Raw genomic sequence first — 14,935 nt, 5'->3', positions numbered from 1 at the left:
ATATACACCCATTTCATTTTATTTTAGAACAAACGTTCACTATATGCATGTATTACAGAAGACTATAAAAACCCATGGCGCAAGTTGCCTTGTTAGCGCAGTAGGTAGCGCGTCAGTCTCATAATCTGAAGGTCGTCAGTTCAATCCTCACACAGGGAATGTATATTTTGTAAGAAATAGAGAAATCCAGCATGTGTTCACACCAATAAAACAGTTTCCTTGAGCAACAATCCCTTCAGGACAGGACCATACATTGGCAAAATTCCATAAAATCATATCTAGACAAGTTAGAGGATGGGACACTTTGTTTGAAGAATATTCCTTGTTTCGCAAGTATGAATTTTTGCCACTCTGCAACCCATTCTAATTGGGATGAAAGAGAAGCTCAGCATCAAAATGTGTCTTGGGGATCGCCTTTGGATAATTTCAGCCTCCTGATTTCTAAGTCCCTGTGTCTATTCTGCTGTCTATTTTTTTTGTTTGTAACAAGTAGTATGACACTAATTAACTGCACTAGAATAGGTGCCCCAAATGTGTGAGAAGGCTATAAAGCTTGTTTGGAATATACACCCATTTCATTTTATTTTAGAACAAACGTTCACTATATTCATGTATCCCAGAAGACTATAAAAACCCATGGCGTAAGTTGCCTTGTTAGCGCAGTAGGTAGCGCGTCAGTCTCATAATCTGAAGGTCGTCAGTTCGATCCTCACACAGGGCATATATATTTTGTAAGAAATAGAGAAATCCAGCATGTGTTCACACCAATCAAACAGTTTCCTTGAGCAACAATCCCTTCAGGACAGGACCATATATTGGCAAAATTCCATGAAATCATATCTAGACAAGTTAGAGGATGGGGCACTTTGTTTGAAGAATATTCCTTGTTTCGCAAGTATGAATTTTTGCCACTCTGCAACCCATTCTAATTGGGATGAAAGAGAAGCTCAGCATCAAAATGTGTCTTGGGGATCGCCTTTGGATAATTTCAGCCTCCTGATTTCTAAGTCCCTGTGTCTATTCTGCTGTCTATTTTTTTTGTTTGTAACAAGTAGTATGACACTAATTAACTGCACTAGAATAGGTGCCCCAAATGTGTGAGAAGGCTATAAAGCTTGTTTGGAATATACACCCATTTCATTTTATTTTAGAACAAACGTTCACTATATGCATGTATCCCAGAAGACTATAAAAACCCATGGCGCAAGTTGCCTTGTTAGCGCAGTAGGTAGCGCGTCAGTCTCATAATCTGAAGGTCGTGAGTTCAATCCTCACACAGGGCATATATATTTTGTAAGAAATAGAGAAATCCAGCATGTGTTCACACCAATCAAACAGTTTCCTTGAGCAACAATCCCTTCAGGACAGGACCATACATTGGCAAAATTCCATGAAATCATATCTAGACAAGTTAGAGGATGGGACACTTTGTTTGAAGAATATTCCTTGTTTCGCAAGTATGAATTTTTGCCACTCTGCAACCCATTCTAATTGGGATGAAAGAGAAGCTCAGCATCAAAATGTGTCTTGGGGATCGCCTTTGGATAATTTCAGCCTCCTGATTTCTAAGTCCCTGTGTCTATTCTGCTGTCTATTTTTTTTGTTTGTAACAAGTAGTATGACACTAATTAACTGCACTAGAATAGGTGCCCCAAATGTGTGAGAAGGCTATAAAGCTTGTTTGGAATATACACCCATTTCATTTTATTTTAGAACAAACGTTCACTATATTCATGTATCCCAGAAGACTATAAAAACCCATGGCGTAAGTTACCTTGTTAGCGCAGTAGGTAGCGCGTCAGTCTCATAATCTGAAGGTCGTCAGTTCGATCCTCACACAGGGCATGTATATTTTGTAAGAAATAGAGAAATCCAGCATGTGTTCACACCAATCAAACAGTTTCCTTGAGCAACAATCCCTTCAGGACAGGACCATGCATTGGCAAAATTCCATGAAATCATATCTAGACAAGTTAGAGGATGGGACACTTTGTTTGAAGAATATTCCTTGTTTCGCAAGTATGAATTTTTGCCACTCTGCAACCCATTCTAATTGGGATGAAAGAGAAGCTCAGCATCAAAATGGGTCTTGGGGATCGCCTTTCGATAATTTCAGCCTCCACCTCCTCCTTTGGAATATACACCCATTTCATTTTATTTTAGAACAAACGTTCACTATATGCATGTATTACAGAAGACTATAAAAACCCATGGCGCAAGTTGCCTTGTTAGCGCAGTAGGTAGCGCGTCAGTCTCATAATCTGAAGGTCGTCAGTTCAATCCTCACACAGGGAATGTATATTTTGTAAGAAATAGAGAAATCCAGCATGTGTTCACACCAATAAAACAGTTTCCTTGAGCAACAATCCCTTCAGGACAGGACCATACATTGGCAAAATTCCATAAAATCATATCTAGACAAGTTAGAGGATGGGACACTTTGTTTGAAGAATATTCCTTGTTTCGCAAGTATGAATTTTTGCCACTCTGCAACCCATTCTAATTGGGATGAAAGAGAAGCTCAGCATCAAAATGTGTCTTGGGGATCGCCTTTGGATAATTTCAGCCTCCTGATTTCTAAGTCCCTGTGTCTATTCTGCTGTCTATTTTTTTTGTTTGTAACAAGTAGTATGACACTAATTAACTGCACTAGAATAGGTGCCCCAAATGTGTGAGAAGGCTATAAAGCTTGTTTGGAATATACACCCATTTCATTTTATTTTAGAACAAACGTTCACTATATTCATGTATCCCAGAAGACTATAAAAACCCATGGCGTAAGTTGCCTTGTTAGCGCAGTAGGTAGCGCGTCAGTCTCATAATCTGAAGGTCGTCAGTTCGATCCTCACACAGGGCATATATATTTTGTAAGAAATAGAGAAATCCAGCATGTGTTCACACCAATCAAACAGTTTCCTTGAGCAACAATCCCTTCAGGACAGGACCATATATTGGCAAAATTCCATGAAATCATATCTAGACAAGTTAGAGGATGGGGCACTTTGTTTGAAGAATATTCCTTGTTTCGCAAGTATGAATTTTTGCCACTCTGTAACCCATTCTAATTGGGATGAAAGAGAAGCTCAGCATCAAAATGTGTTTTGGGGATCGCCTTTGGATAATTTCAGCCTCCTGATTTCTAAGTCCCTGTGTCTATTCTGCTGTCTATTTTTTTTGTTTGTAACAAGTAGTATGACAGTAATTAACTGCACTAGAATAGGTGCCCCAAATGTGTGAGAAGGCTATAAAGCTTGTTTGGAATATACACCCATTTCATTTTATTTTAGAACAAACGTTCACTATATTCATGTATCCCAGAAGACTATAAAAACCCATGGCGCAAGTTGCCTTGTTAGCGCAGTAGGTAGCGCGTCAGTCTCATAATCTAAAGGTCGTCAGTTCAATCCTCACACAGGGAATGTATATTTTGTAAGAAATAGAGAAATCCAGCATGTGTTCACACCAATAAAACAGTTTCCTTGAGCAACAATCCCTTCAGGACAGGACCATACATTGGCAAAATTCCATAAAATCATATCTAGACAAGTTAGAGGATGGGACACTTTGTGTGAAGAATATTCCTTGTTTCGCAAGTATGAATTTTTGCCACTCTGCAACCCATTCTAATTGGGATGAAAGAGAAGCTCAGCATCAAAATGTGTCTTGGGGATCGCCTTTGGATAATTTCAGCCTCCTGATTTCTAAGTCCCTGTGTCTATTCTGCTGTCTATTTTTTTTGTTTGTAACAAGTAGTATGACACTAATTAACTGCACTAGAATAGGTGCCCCAAATGTGTGAGAAGGCTATAAAGCTTGTTTGGAATATACACCCATTTCATTTTATTTTAGAACAAACGTTCACTATATGCATGTATCCCAGAAGACTATAAAAACCCATGGCGCAAGTTGCCTTGTTAGCGCAGTAGGTAGCGCGTCAGTCTCATAATCTGAAGGTTGTGAGTTCAATCCTCACACAGGGCATGTATATTTTGTAAGAAATAGAGAAATCCAGCATGTGTTCACACCAATCAAACAGTTTCCTTGAGCAACAATCCCTTCAGGACAGGACCATACATTGGCAAAATTCCATGAAATCATATCTAGACAAGTTAGAGGATGGGACACTTTGTTTGAAGAATATTCCTTGTTACTCCAGTATGAATTTTTGCCACTCTGCAACCCATTCTAATTGGGATGAAAGAGAAGCTCAGCATCAAAATATGTCTTGGGGATCGCCTTTGGATAATTTCAGCCTCCTGATTTCTAAGTCCCTGTGTCTATTCTGCTGTCTATTTTTTTTGTTTGTAACAAGTAGTATGACACTAATTAACTGCACTAGAATAGGTGCCCCAAATGTGTGAGAAGGCTATAAAGCTTGTTTGGAATATACACCCATTTCATTTTATTTTAGAACAAACGTTCACTATATTCATGTATCCCAGAAGACTATAAAAACCCATGGCGTAAGTTGCCTTGTTAGCGCAGTAGGTAGCGCGTCAGTCTCATAATCTGAAGGTCGTGAGTTCGATCCTCACACAGGGCATATATATTTTGTAAGGAATAGAGAAATCCAGCATGTGTTCACACCGATCAAACAGTTTCCTTGAGCAACAATCCCTTCAGGACAGGACCATATATTGGCAAAATTCCATGAAATCATATCTAGACAAGTTAGAGGATGGGACACTTTGTTTGAAGAATATTCCTTGTTTCGCAAGTATGAATTTTTGCCACTCTGCAACCCATTCTAATTGGGATGAAAGAGAAGCTCAGCATCAAAATGTGTCTTGGGTATCGCCTTTGGATAATTTCAGCCTCCTGATTTCTAAGTCCCTGTGTCTATTCTGCTGTCTATTTTTTTTGTTTGTAACAAGTAGTATGACACTAATTAACTGCACTAGAATAGGTGCCCCAAATGTGTGAGAAGGCTATAAAGCTTGTTTGGAATATACACCCATTTCATTTTATTTTAGAACAAACGTTCACTATATTCATGTATCCCAGAAGACTATAAAAACCCATGGCGTAAGTTACCTTGTTAGCGCAGTAGGTAGCGCGTCAGTCTCATAATCTGAAGGTCGTCAGTTCGATCCTCACACAGGGCATGTATATTTTGTAAGAAATAGAGAAATCCAGCATGTGTTCACACCAATCAAACAGTTTCCTTGAGCAACAATCCCTTCAGGACAGGACCATGCATTGGCAAAATTCCATGAAATCATATCTAGACAAGTTAGAGGATGGGACACTTTGTTTGAAGAATATTCCTTGTTTCGCAAGTATGAATTTTTGCCACTCTGCAACCCATTCTAATTGGGATGAAAGAGAAGCTCAGCATCAAAATGGGTCTTGGGGATCGCCTTTCGATAATTTCAGCCTCCACCTCCTCCTTTGGAATATACACCCATTTCATTTTATTTTAGAACAAACGTTCACTATATGCATGTATTACAGAAGACTATAAAAACCCATGGCGCAAGTTGCCTTGTTAGCGCAGTAGGTAGCGCGTCAGTCTCATAATCTGAAGGTCGTCAGTTCAATCCTCACACAGGGAATGTATATTTTGTAAGAAATAGAGAAATCCAGCATGTGTTCACACCAATAAAACAGTTTCCTTGAGCAACAATCCCTTCAGGACAGGACCATACATTGGCAAAATTCCATAAAATCATATCTAGACAAGTTAGAGGATGGGACACTTTGTTTGAAGAATATTCCTTGTTTCGCAAGTATGAATTTTTGCCACTCTGCAACCCATTCTAATTGGGATGAAAGAGAAGCTCAGCATCAAAATGTGTCTTGGGGATCGCCTTTGGATAATTTCAGCCTCCTGATTTCTAAGTCCCTGTGTCTATTCTGCTGTCTATTTTTTTTGTTTGTAACAAGTAGTATGACACTAATTAACTGCACTAGAATAGGTGCCCCAAATGTGTGAGAAGGCTATAAAGCTTGTTTGGAATATACACCCATTTCATTTTATTTTAGAACAAACGTTCACTATATTCATGTATCCCAGAAGACTATAAAAACCCATGGCGTAAGTTGCCTTGTTAGCGCAGTAGGTAGCGCGTCAGTCTCATAATCTGAAGGTCGTCAGTTCGATCCTCACACAGGGCATATATATTTTGTAAGAAATAGAGAAATCCAGCATGTGTTCACACCAATCAAACAGTTTCCTTGAGCAACAATCCCTTCAGGACAGGACCATATATTGGCAAAATTCCATGAAATCATATCTAGACAAGTTAGAGGATGGGGCACTTTGTTTGAAGAATATTCCTTGTTTCGCAAGTATGAATTTTTGCCACTCTGTAACCCATTCTAATTGGGATGAAAGAGAAGCTCAGCATCAAAATGTGTTTTGGGGATCGCCTTTGGATAATTTCAGCCTCCTGATTTCTAAGTCCCTGTGTCTATTCTGCTGTCTATTTTTTTTGTTTGTAACAAGTAGTATGACACTAATTAACTGCACTAGAATAGGTGCCCCAAATGTGTGAGAAGGCTATAAAGCTTGTTTGGAATATACACCCATTTCATTTTATTTTAGAACAAACGTTCACTATATTCATGTATCCCAGAAGACTATAAAAACCCATGGCGCAAGTTGCCTTGTTAGCGCAGTAGGTAGCGCGTCAGTCTCATAATCTAAAGGTCGTCAGTTCAATCCTCACACAGGGAATGTATATTTTGTAAGAAATAGAGAAATCCAGCATGTGTTCACACCAATAAAACAGTTTCCTTGAGCAACAATCCCTTCAGGACAGGACCATACATTGGCAAAATTCCATAAAATCATATCTAGACAAGTTAGAGGATGGGACACTTTGTGTGAAGAATATTCCTTGTTTCGCAAGTATGAATTTTTGCCACTCTGCAACCCATTCTAATTGGGATGAAAGAGAAGCTCAGCATCAAAATGTGTCTTGGGGATCGCCTTTGGATAATTTCAGCCTCCTGATTTCTAAGTCCCTGTGTCTATTCTGCTGTCTATTTTTTTTGTTTGTAACAAGTAGTATGACACTAATTAACTGCACTAGAATAGGTGCCCCAAATGTGTGAGAAGGCTATAAAGCTTGTTTGGAATATACACCCATTTCATTTTATTTTAGAACAAACGTTCACTATATGCATGTATCCCAGAAGACTATAAAAACCCATGGCGCAAGTTGCCTTGTTAGCGCAGTAGGTAGCGCGTCAGTCTCATAATCTGAAGGTTGTGAGTTCAATCCTCACACAGGGCATGTATATTTTGTAAGAAATAGAGAAATCCAGCATGTGTTCACACCAATCAAACAGTTTCCTTGAGCAACAATCCCTTCAGGACAGGACCATACATTGGCAAAATTCCATGAAATCATATCTAGACAAGTTAGAGGATGGGACACTTTGTTTGAAGAATATTCCTTGTTACTCCAGTATGAATTTTTGCCACTCTGCAACCCATTCTAATTGGGATGAAAGAGAAGCTCAGCATCAAAATATGTCTTGGGGATCGCCTTTGGATAATTTCAGCCTCCTGATTTCTAAGTCCCTGTGTCTATTCTGCTGTCTATTTTTTTTGTTTGTAACAAGTAGTATGACACTAATTAACTGCACTAGAATAGGTGCCCCAAATGTGTGAGAAGGCTATAAAGCTTGTTTGGAATATACACCCATTTCATTTTATTTTAGAACAAACGTTCACTATATTCATGTATCCCAGAAGACTATAAAAACCCATGGCGTAAGTTGCCTTGTTAGCGCAGTAGGTAGCGCGTCAGTCTCATAATCTGAAGGTCGTGAGTTCGATCCTCACACAGGGCATATATATTTTGTAAGGAATAGAGAAATCCAGCATGTGTTCACACCGATCAAACAGTTTCCTTGAGCAACAATCCCTTCAGGACAGGACCATATATTGGCAAAATTTCATGAAATCATATCTAGACAAGTTAGAGGATGGGACACTTTGTGTGAAGAATATTCATTGTTACTCCAGTATGAATTTTTGCCACTCTGCAACCCATTCTAATTGGGATGAAAGAGAAGCTCAGCATCAAAATGTGTCTTGGGGATCGCCTTTCGATAATTTCAGCCTCCACCTCCTCCTTTGGAATATAGACCCATTTCATTTTATTTTAGAACAAACGTTCACTATATGCATGTATCCCAGAAGACTATAAAAACCCATGGTGCAAGTTGCCTTGTTAGCGCAGTAGGTAGCGCGTCAGTCTCATAATCTGAAGGTCGTGAGTTCGATCCTCACACAGGGCATGTATATTTTGTAAGAAATAGAGAAATCCCGCATGTGTTCACACCAATCAAACAGTTTCCTTGAGCAACAATCCCTTCAGGACAGGACCATACATTGGCAAAATTCCATGAAATCATATCTAGACAAGTTAGAGGATGGGACACTTTGTTTGAAGAATATTCCTTGTTTCGCAAGTATGAATTTTTGCCACTCTGCAACCCATTCTAATTGGGATGAAAGAGAAGCTCAGCATCAAAATGTGTCTTGGGGATCGCCTTTGGATAATTTCAGCCTCCTGATTTCTAAGTCCCTGTGTCTATTCTGCTGTCTATTTTTTTTTGTTTGTAACAAGTAGTATGACACTAATTAACTGCACTAGAATAGGTGCCCCAAATGTGTGAGAAGGCTATAAAGCTTGTTTGGAATATACACCCATTTCATTTTATTTTAGAACAAACGTTCACTATATTCATGTATCCCAGAAGACTATAAAAACCCATGGCGCAAGTTGCCTTGTTAGCGCAGTAGGTAGCGCGTCAGTCTCATAATCTGAAGGTCATCAGTTCAATCCTCACACAGGGAATGTATATTTTGTAAGAAATAGAGAAATCCAGCATGTGTTCACACCAATAAAACAGTTTCCTTGAGCAACAATCCCTTCAGGACAGGACCATACATTGGCAAAATTCCATAAAATCATATCTAGACAAGTTAGAGGATGGGACACTTTGTGTGAAGAATATTCCTTGTTTCGTAAGTATGAATTTTTGCCACTCTGCAACCCATTCTAATTGGGATGAAAGAGAAGCTCAGCATCAAAATGTGTCTTGGGGATCGCCTTTGGATAATTTCAGCCTCCTGATTTCTAAGTCCCTGTGTCTATTCTGCTGTCTATTTTTTTTGTTTGTAACAAGTAGTATGACACTAATTAACTGCACTAGAATAGGTGCCCCAAATGTGTGAGAAGGCTATAAAGCTTGTTTGGAATATACACCCATTTCATTTTATTTTAGAACAAACGTTCACTATATGCATGTATCCCAGAAGACTATAAAAACCCATGGCGCAAGTTGCCTTGTTAGCGCAGTAGGTAGCGCGTCAGTCTCATAATCTGAAGGTCGTGAGTTCAATCCTCACACAGGGCATGTATATTTTGTAAGAAATAGAGAAATCCAGCATGTGTTCACACCAATCAAACAGTTTCCTTGAGCAACAATCCCTTCAGGACAGGACCATACATTGGCAAAATTCCATGAAATCATATCTAGACAAGTTAGAGGATGGGACACTTTGTTTGAAGAATATTCCTTGTTACTCCAGTATGAATTTTTGCCACTCTGCAACCCATTCTAATTGGGATGAAAGAGAAGCTCAGCATCAAAATGTGTCTTGGGGATCGCCTTTGGATAATTTCAGCCTCCTGATTTCTAAGTCCCTGTGTCTATTCTGCTGTCTATTTTTTTTGTTTGTAACAAGTAGTATGACACTAATTAACTGCACTAGAATAGGTGCCCCAAATGTGTGAGAAGGCTATAAAGCTTGTTTGGAATATACACCCATTTCATTTTATTTTAGAACAAACGTTCACTATATTCATGTATCCCAGAAGACTATAAAAACCCATGGCGTAAGTTGCCTTGTTAGCGCAGTAGGTAGCGCGTCAGTCTCATAATCTGAAGGTCGTGAGTTCGATCCTCACACAGGGCATATATATTTTGTAAGGAATAGAGAAATCCAGCATGTGTTCACACCGATCAAACAGTTTCCTTGAGCAACAATCCCTTCAGGACAGGACCATATATTGGCAAAATTTCATGAAATCATATCTAGACAAGTTAGAGGATGGGACACTTTGTGTGAAGAATATTCCTTGTTACTCCAGTATGAATTTTTGCCACTCTGCAACCCATTCTAATTGAGATGAAAGAGAAGCTCAGCATCAAAATGTGTCTTGGGGATCGCCTTTCGATAATTTCAGCCTCCACCTCCTCCTTTGGAATATAGACCCATTTCATTTTATTTTAGAACAAACGTTCACTATATGCATGTATCCCAGAAGACTATAAAAACCCATGGCGCAAGTTGCCTTGTTAGCGCAGTAGGTAGCGCGTCAGTCTCATAATCTGAAGGTCGTGAGTTTGATCCTCACACAGGGCATGTATATTTTGTAAGAAATAGAGAAATCCAGCATGTGTTCACACCAATCAAACAGTTTCCTTGAGCAACAATCCCTTCAGGACAGGACCATACATTGGCAAAATTCCATGAAATCATATCTAGACAAATTAGAGGATGGGACACTTTGTTTGAAGAATATTCCTTGTTTCGCAAGTATGAATTTTTGCCACTCTGCAACCCATTCTAATTGGGATGAAAGAGAAGCTCAGCATCAAAATGTGTCTTGGGGATCGCCTTTGGATAATTTCAGCCTCCTGATTTCTAAGTCCCTGTGTCTATTCTGCTGTCTATTGTTTTTGTTTGTAACAAGTAGTATGACACTAATTAACTGCACTAGAATAGGTGCCCCAAATGTGTGAGAAGGCTATAAAGCTTGTTTGGAATATACACCCATTTCATTTTATTTTAGAACAAACGTTCACTATATTCATGTATCCCAGAAGACTATAAAAACCCATGGCGTAAGTTGCCTTGTTAGCGCAGTAGGTAGCGCGTCAGTCTCATAATCTGAAGGTCGTCAGTTCGATCCTCACACAGGGCATGTATATTTTGTAAGAAATAGAGAAATCCAGCATGTGTTCACACCAATCAAACAGTTTCCTTGAGCAACAATCCCTTCAGGACAGGACCATATATTGGCAAAATTCCATGAAATCATATCTAGACAAGTTAGAGGATGGGGCACTTTGTTTGAAGAATATTCATTGTTTCGCAAGTATGAATTTTTGCCACTCTGCAACCCATTCTAATTGGGATGAAAGAGAAGCTCAGCATCAAAATGTGTCTTGGGGATCGCCTTTGGATAATTTCAGCCTCCTGATTTCTAAGTCCCTGTGTCTATTCTGCTGTCTATTTTTTTTGTTTGTAACAAGTAGTATGACACTAATTAACTGCACTAGAATAGGTGCCCCAAATGTGTGAGAAGGCTATAAAGCTTGTTTGGAATATACACCCATTTCATTTTATTTTAGAACAAACGTTCACTATATTCATGTATCCCAGAAGACTATAAAAACCCATGGCGCAAGTTGCCTTGTTAGCGCAGTAGGTAGCGCGTCAGTCTCATAATCTGAAGGTCGTGAGTTCGATCCTCACACAGGGCATGTATATTTTGTAAGAAATAGAGAAATCCAGCATGTGTTCACACCAATCAAACAGTTTCCTTGAGCAACAATCCCTTCAGGACAGGACCATGCATTGGCAAAATTCCATGAAATCATATCTAGACAAGTTAGAGGATGGGACACTTTGTTTGAAGAATATTCCTTGTTTCGCAAGTATGAATTTTTGCCACTCTGCAACCCATTCTAATTGGGATGAAAGAGAAGCTCAGCATCAAAATGGGTCTTGGGGATCGCCTTTCGATAATTTCAGCCTCCACCTCCTCCTTTGGAATATACACCCATTTCATTTTATTTTAGAACAAACGTTCACTATATGCATGTATCCCAGAAGACTATAAAAACCCATGGTGCAAGTTGCCTTGTTAGCGCAGTAGGTAGCGCGTCAGTCTCATAATCTGAAGGTCGTCAGTTCGATCCTCACACAGGGCATGTATATTTTGTAAGAAATAGAGAAATCCAGCATGTGTTCACACCAATCAAACAGTTTCCTTGAGCAACAATCCCTTCAGGACAGAACCATATATTGGCAAAATTCCATGAAATCATATCTAGACAAGTTAGAGGATGGGGCACTTTGTTTGAAGAATATTCCTTGTTTCGCAAGTATGAATTTTTGCCACTCTGCAACCCATTCTAATTGGGATGAAAGAGAAGCTCAGCATCAAAATGTGTCTTGGGGATCGCCTTTGGATAATTTCAGCCTCCTGATTTCTAAGTCCCTGTGTCTATTCTGCTGTCTATTTTTTTTGTTTGTAACAAGTAGTATGACACTAATTAACTGCACTAGAATATGTGCCCCAAATGTGTGAGAAGGCTATAAAGCTTGTTTGGAATATACACCCATTTCATTTTATTTTAGAACAAACGTTCACTATATTCATGTATCACAGAAGACTATAAGAACACATGGCGTAAGTTGCCTTGTTAGCGCAGTAGGTAGCGCGTCAGTCTTATAATCTGAAGGTCGTGAGTTCGATCCTCACACAGGGCATGTATATTTTGTATGGAATAGAGAAATCCAGCATGTGTTCACACCAATCAAACAGTTTCCTTGCGCAACAATCCCTTCAGGACAGGACCATATATTGGCAAAATTTCATGAAATCATATCTAGACAAGTTAGAGGATGGGACACTTTGTTTGAAGAATATTCCTTGTTTCGCAAGTATGAATTTTTGCCACTCTGCAACCCATTCTAATTGGGATGAAAGAGAAGCTCAGCATCAAAATGTGTCTTGGGGATCGCTTTTGGATAATTTCAGCCTCCTGATTTCTAAGTCCCTGTGTCTATTCTGCTGTCTATTTTTTTTGTTTGTAACAAGTAGTATGACACTAATTAACTGCACTAGAATAGGTGCCCCAAATGTGTGAGAAGGCTATAAAGCTTGTTTGGAATATACACCCATTTCATTTTATTTTAGAACAAACGTTCACTATATTCATGTATCCCAGAAGACTATAAAAACCCATGGCGCAAGTTGCCTTGTTAGCGCAGTAGGTAGGGCGTCAGTCTCATAATCTGAAGGTCGTGAGTTCGATCCTCACACAGGGCATGTATATTTTGTAAGAAATAGAGAAATCCAGCATGTGTTCACACCAATCAAACAGTTTCCTTGAGCAACAATCCCTTCAGGACAGGACCATGCATTGGCAAAATTCCATGAAATCATATCTAGACAAGTTAGAGGATGGGACACTTTGTTTGAAGAATATTCCTTGTTTCGCAAGTATGAATTTTTGCCACTCTGCAACCCATTCTAATTGGGATGAAAGAGAAGCTCAGCATCAAAATGGGTCTTGGGGATCGCCTTTCGATAATTTCAGCCTCCACCTCCTCCTTTGGAATATACACCCATTTCATTTTATTTTAGAACAAACGTTCACTATATGCATGTATCCCAGAAGACTATAAAAACCCATGGTGCAAGTTGCCTTGTTAGCGCAGTAGGTAGCGCGTCAGTCTCATAATCTGAAGGTCGTCAGTTCAATCCTCACACAGGGAATGTATATTTTGTAAGAAATATTGAAATCCAGCATGTGTTCACACCAATAAAACAGTTTCCTTGAGCAACAATCCCTTCAGGACAGGACCATACATTGGCAAAATTCCATGAAATCATATCTAGACAAGTTAGAGGATGGGACACTTTGTTTGAAGAATATTCCTTGTTTCGCAAGTATGAATTTTTGCCACTCTGCAACCTATTCTAATTGGGATGAAAGAGAAGCTCAGCATCAAAATGGGTCTTGGGGATCGCCTTTCGATAATTTCAGCCTCCACCTCCTCCTTTGGAATATACACCCATTTCATTTTATTTTAGAACAAACGTTCACTATATGCATGTATCCCAGAAGACTATAAAAACCCATGGTGCAAGTTGCCTTGTTAGCGCAGTAGGTAGCGCGTCAGTCTCATAATCTGAAGGTCGTCAGTTCAATCCTCACACAGGGAATGTATATTTTGTAAGAAATAGAGAAATCCAGCATGTGTTCACACCAATAAAACAGTTTCCTTGAGCAACAATCCCTTCAGGACAGGACCATACATTGGCAAAATTCCATGAAATCATATCTAGACAAGTTAGAGGATGGGACACTTTGTTTGAAGAATATTCCTTGTTTCGCAAGTATGAATTTTTGCCACTCTGCAACCCATTCTAATTGGGATGAAAGAGAAGCTCAGCATCAAAATGTGTCTTGGGGATCGCCTTTGGATAATTTCAGCCTCCTGATTTCTAAGTCCCTGTGTCTATTCTGCTGTCTATTTTTTTTGTTTGTAACAAGTAGTATGACACTAATTAATTGCACTAGAATAGGTGCCCCAAATGTGTGAGAAGGCTATAAAGCTTGTTTGGAATATACACCCATTTCATTTTATTTTAGAACAAACGTTCACTATATGCATGTATCCCAGAAGACTATAAAAACCCATGGCGCAAGTTGCCTTGTTAGCGCAGTAGGTAGCGCGTCAGTCTCATAATCTGAAGGTCGTCAGTTCAATCCTCACACAGGGAATGTATATTTTGTAAGAAATAGAGAAATCCAGCATGTGTTCACACCAATAAAACAGTTTCCTTGAGCAACAATCCCTTCAGGACAGGACCATACATTGGCAAAATTCCATGAAATCATATCTAGACAAGTTAGAGGATGGGACACTTTGTTTGAAGAATATTCCTTGTTTCGCAAGTATGAATTTTTGCCACTCTGCAACCCATTCTAATTGGGATGAAAGAGAAGCTCAGCATCAAAATGTGTCTTGGGGATCGCCTTTGGATAATTTCAGCCTCCTGATTTCTAAGTCCCTGTGTCTATTCTGCTGTCTATTTTTTTTGTTTGTAACAAGTAGTATGACACAAATTAACTGCACTAGAATAGGTGCCCCAAATGTGTGAGAAGG

At 39.2% G+C, this 14,935-nt stretch overlaps 6 non-coding genes across 6 annotated transcripts; all 6 read left to right on the top strand.

The window, feature by feature from the left end:
• The first annotated feature begins 4,470 nt into the window (after nucleotides 1-4,470).
• Nucleotides 4,471-4,543, top strand: TRNAM-CAU (transfer RNA methionine (anticodon CAU)). Its single transcript has one exon. It is a non-coding gene; the product is annotated as a tRNA-Met (tRNA).
• A 3,187-nt stretch (nucleotides 4,544-7,730) lies between these two features.
• Nucleotides 7,731-7,803, top strand: TRNAM-CAU (transfer RNA methionine (anticodon CAU)). Its single transcript has one exon. It is a non-coding gene; the product is annotated as a tRNA-Met (tRNA).
• A 377-nt stretch (nucleotides 7,804-8,180) lies between these two features.
• TRNAM-CAU (transfer RNA methionine (anticodon CAU)) lies at nucleotides 8,181-8,253 on the top strand. The gene has a single exon. It is a non-coding gene; the product is annotated as a tRNA-Met (tRNA).
• A 1,614-nt stretch (nucleotides 8,254-9,867) lies between these two features.
• TRNAM-CAU (transfer RNA methionine (anticodon CAU)) lies at nucleotides 9,868-9,940 on the top strand. The gene has a single exon. It is a non-coding gene; the product is annotated as a tRNA-Met (tRNA).
• Nucleotides 9,941-11,441: 1,501 nt separating this feature from the next.
• TRNAM-CAU (transfer RNA methionine (anticodon CAU)) lies at nucleotides 11,442-11,514 on the top strand. The gene has a single exon. It is a non-coding gene; the product is annotated as a tRNA-Met (tRNA).
• A 939-nt stretch (nucleotides 11,515-12,453) lies between these two features.
• TRNAI-UAU (transfer RNA isoleucine (anticodon UAU)) lies at nucleotides 12,454-12,526 on the top strand. Its single transcript has one exon. It is a non-coding gene; the product is annotated as a tRNA-Ile (tRNA).
• The last annotated feature ends 2,409 nt before the right edge of the window (nucleotides 12,527-14,935 follow it).

The sequence above is a fragment of the Pelobates fuscus genome, chromosome 3, assembly GCF_036172605.1.
Source record: "Pelobates fuscus isolate aPelFus1 chromosome 3, aPelFus1.pri, whole genome shotgun sequence".
Classification (NCBI taxonomy): domain Eukaryota; kingdom Metazoa; phylum Chordata; class Amphibia; order Anura; family Pelobatidae; genus Pelobates; species Pelobates fuscus.
This window is presented reverse-complemented; position numbering and strand designations above follow the sequence as displayed.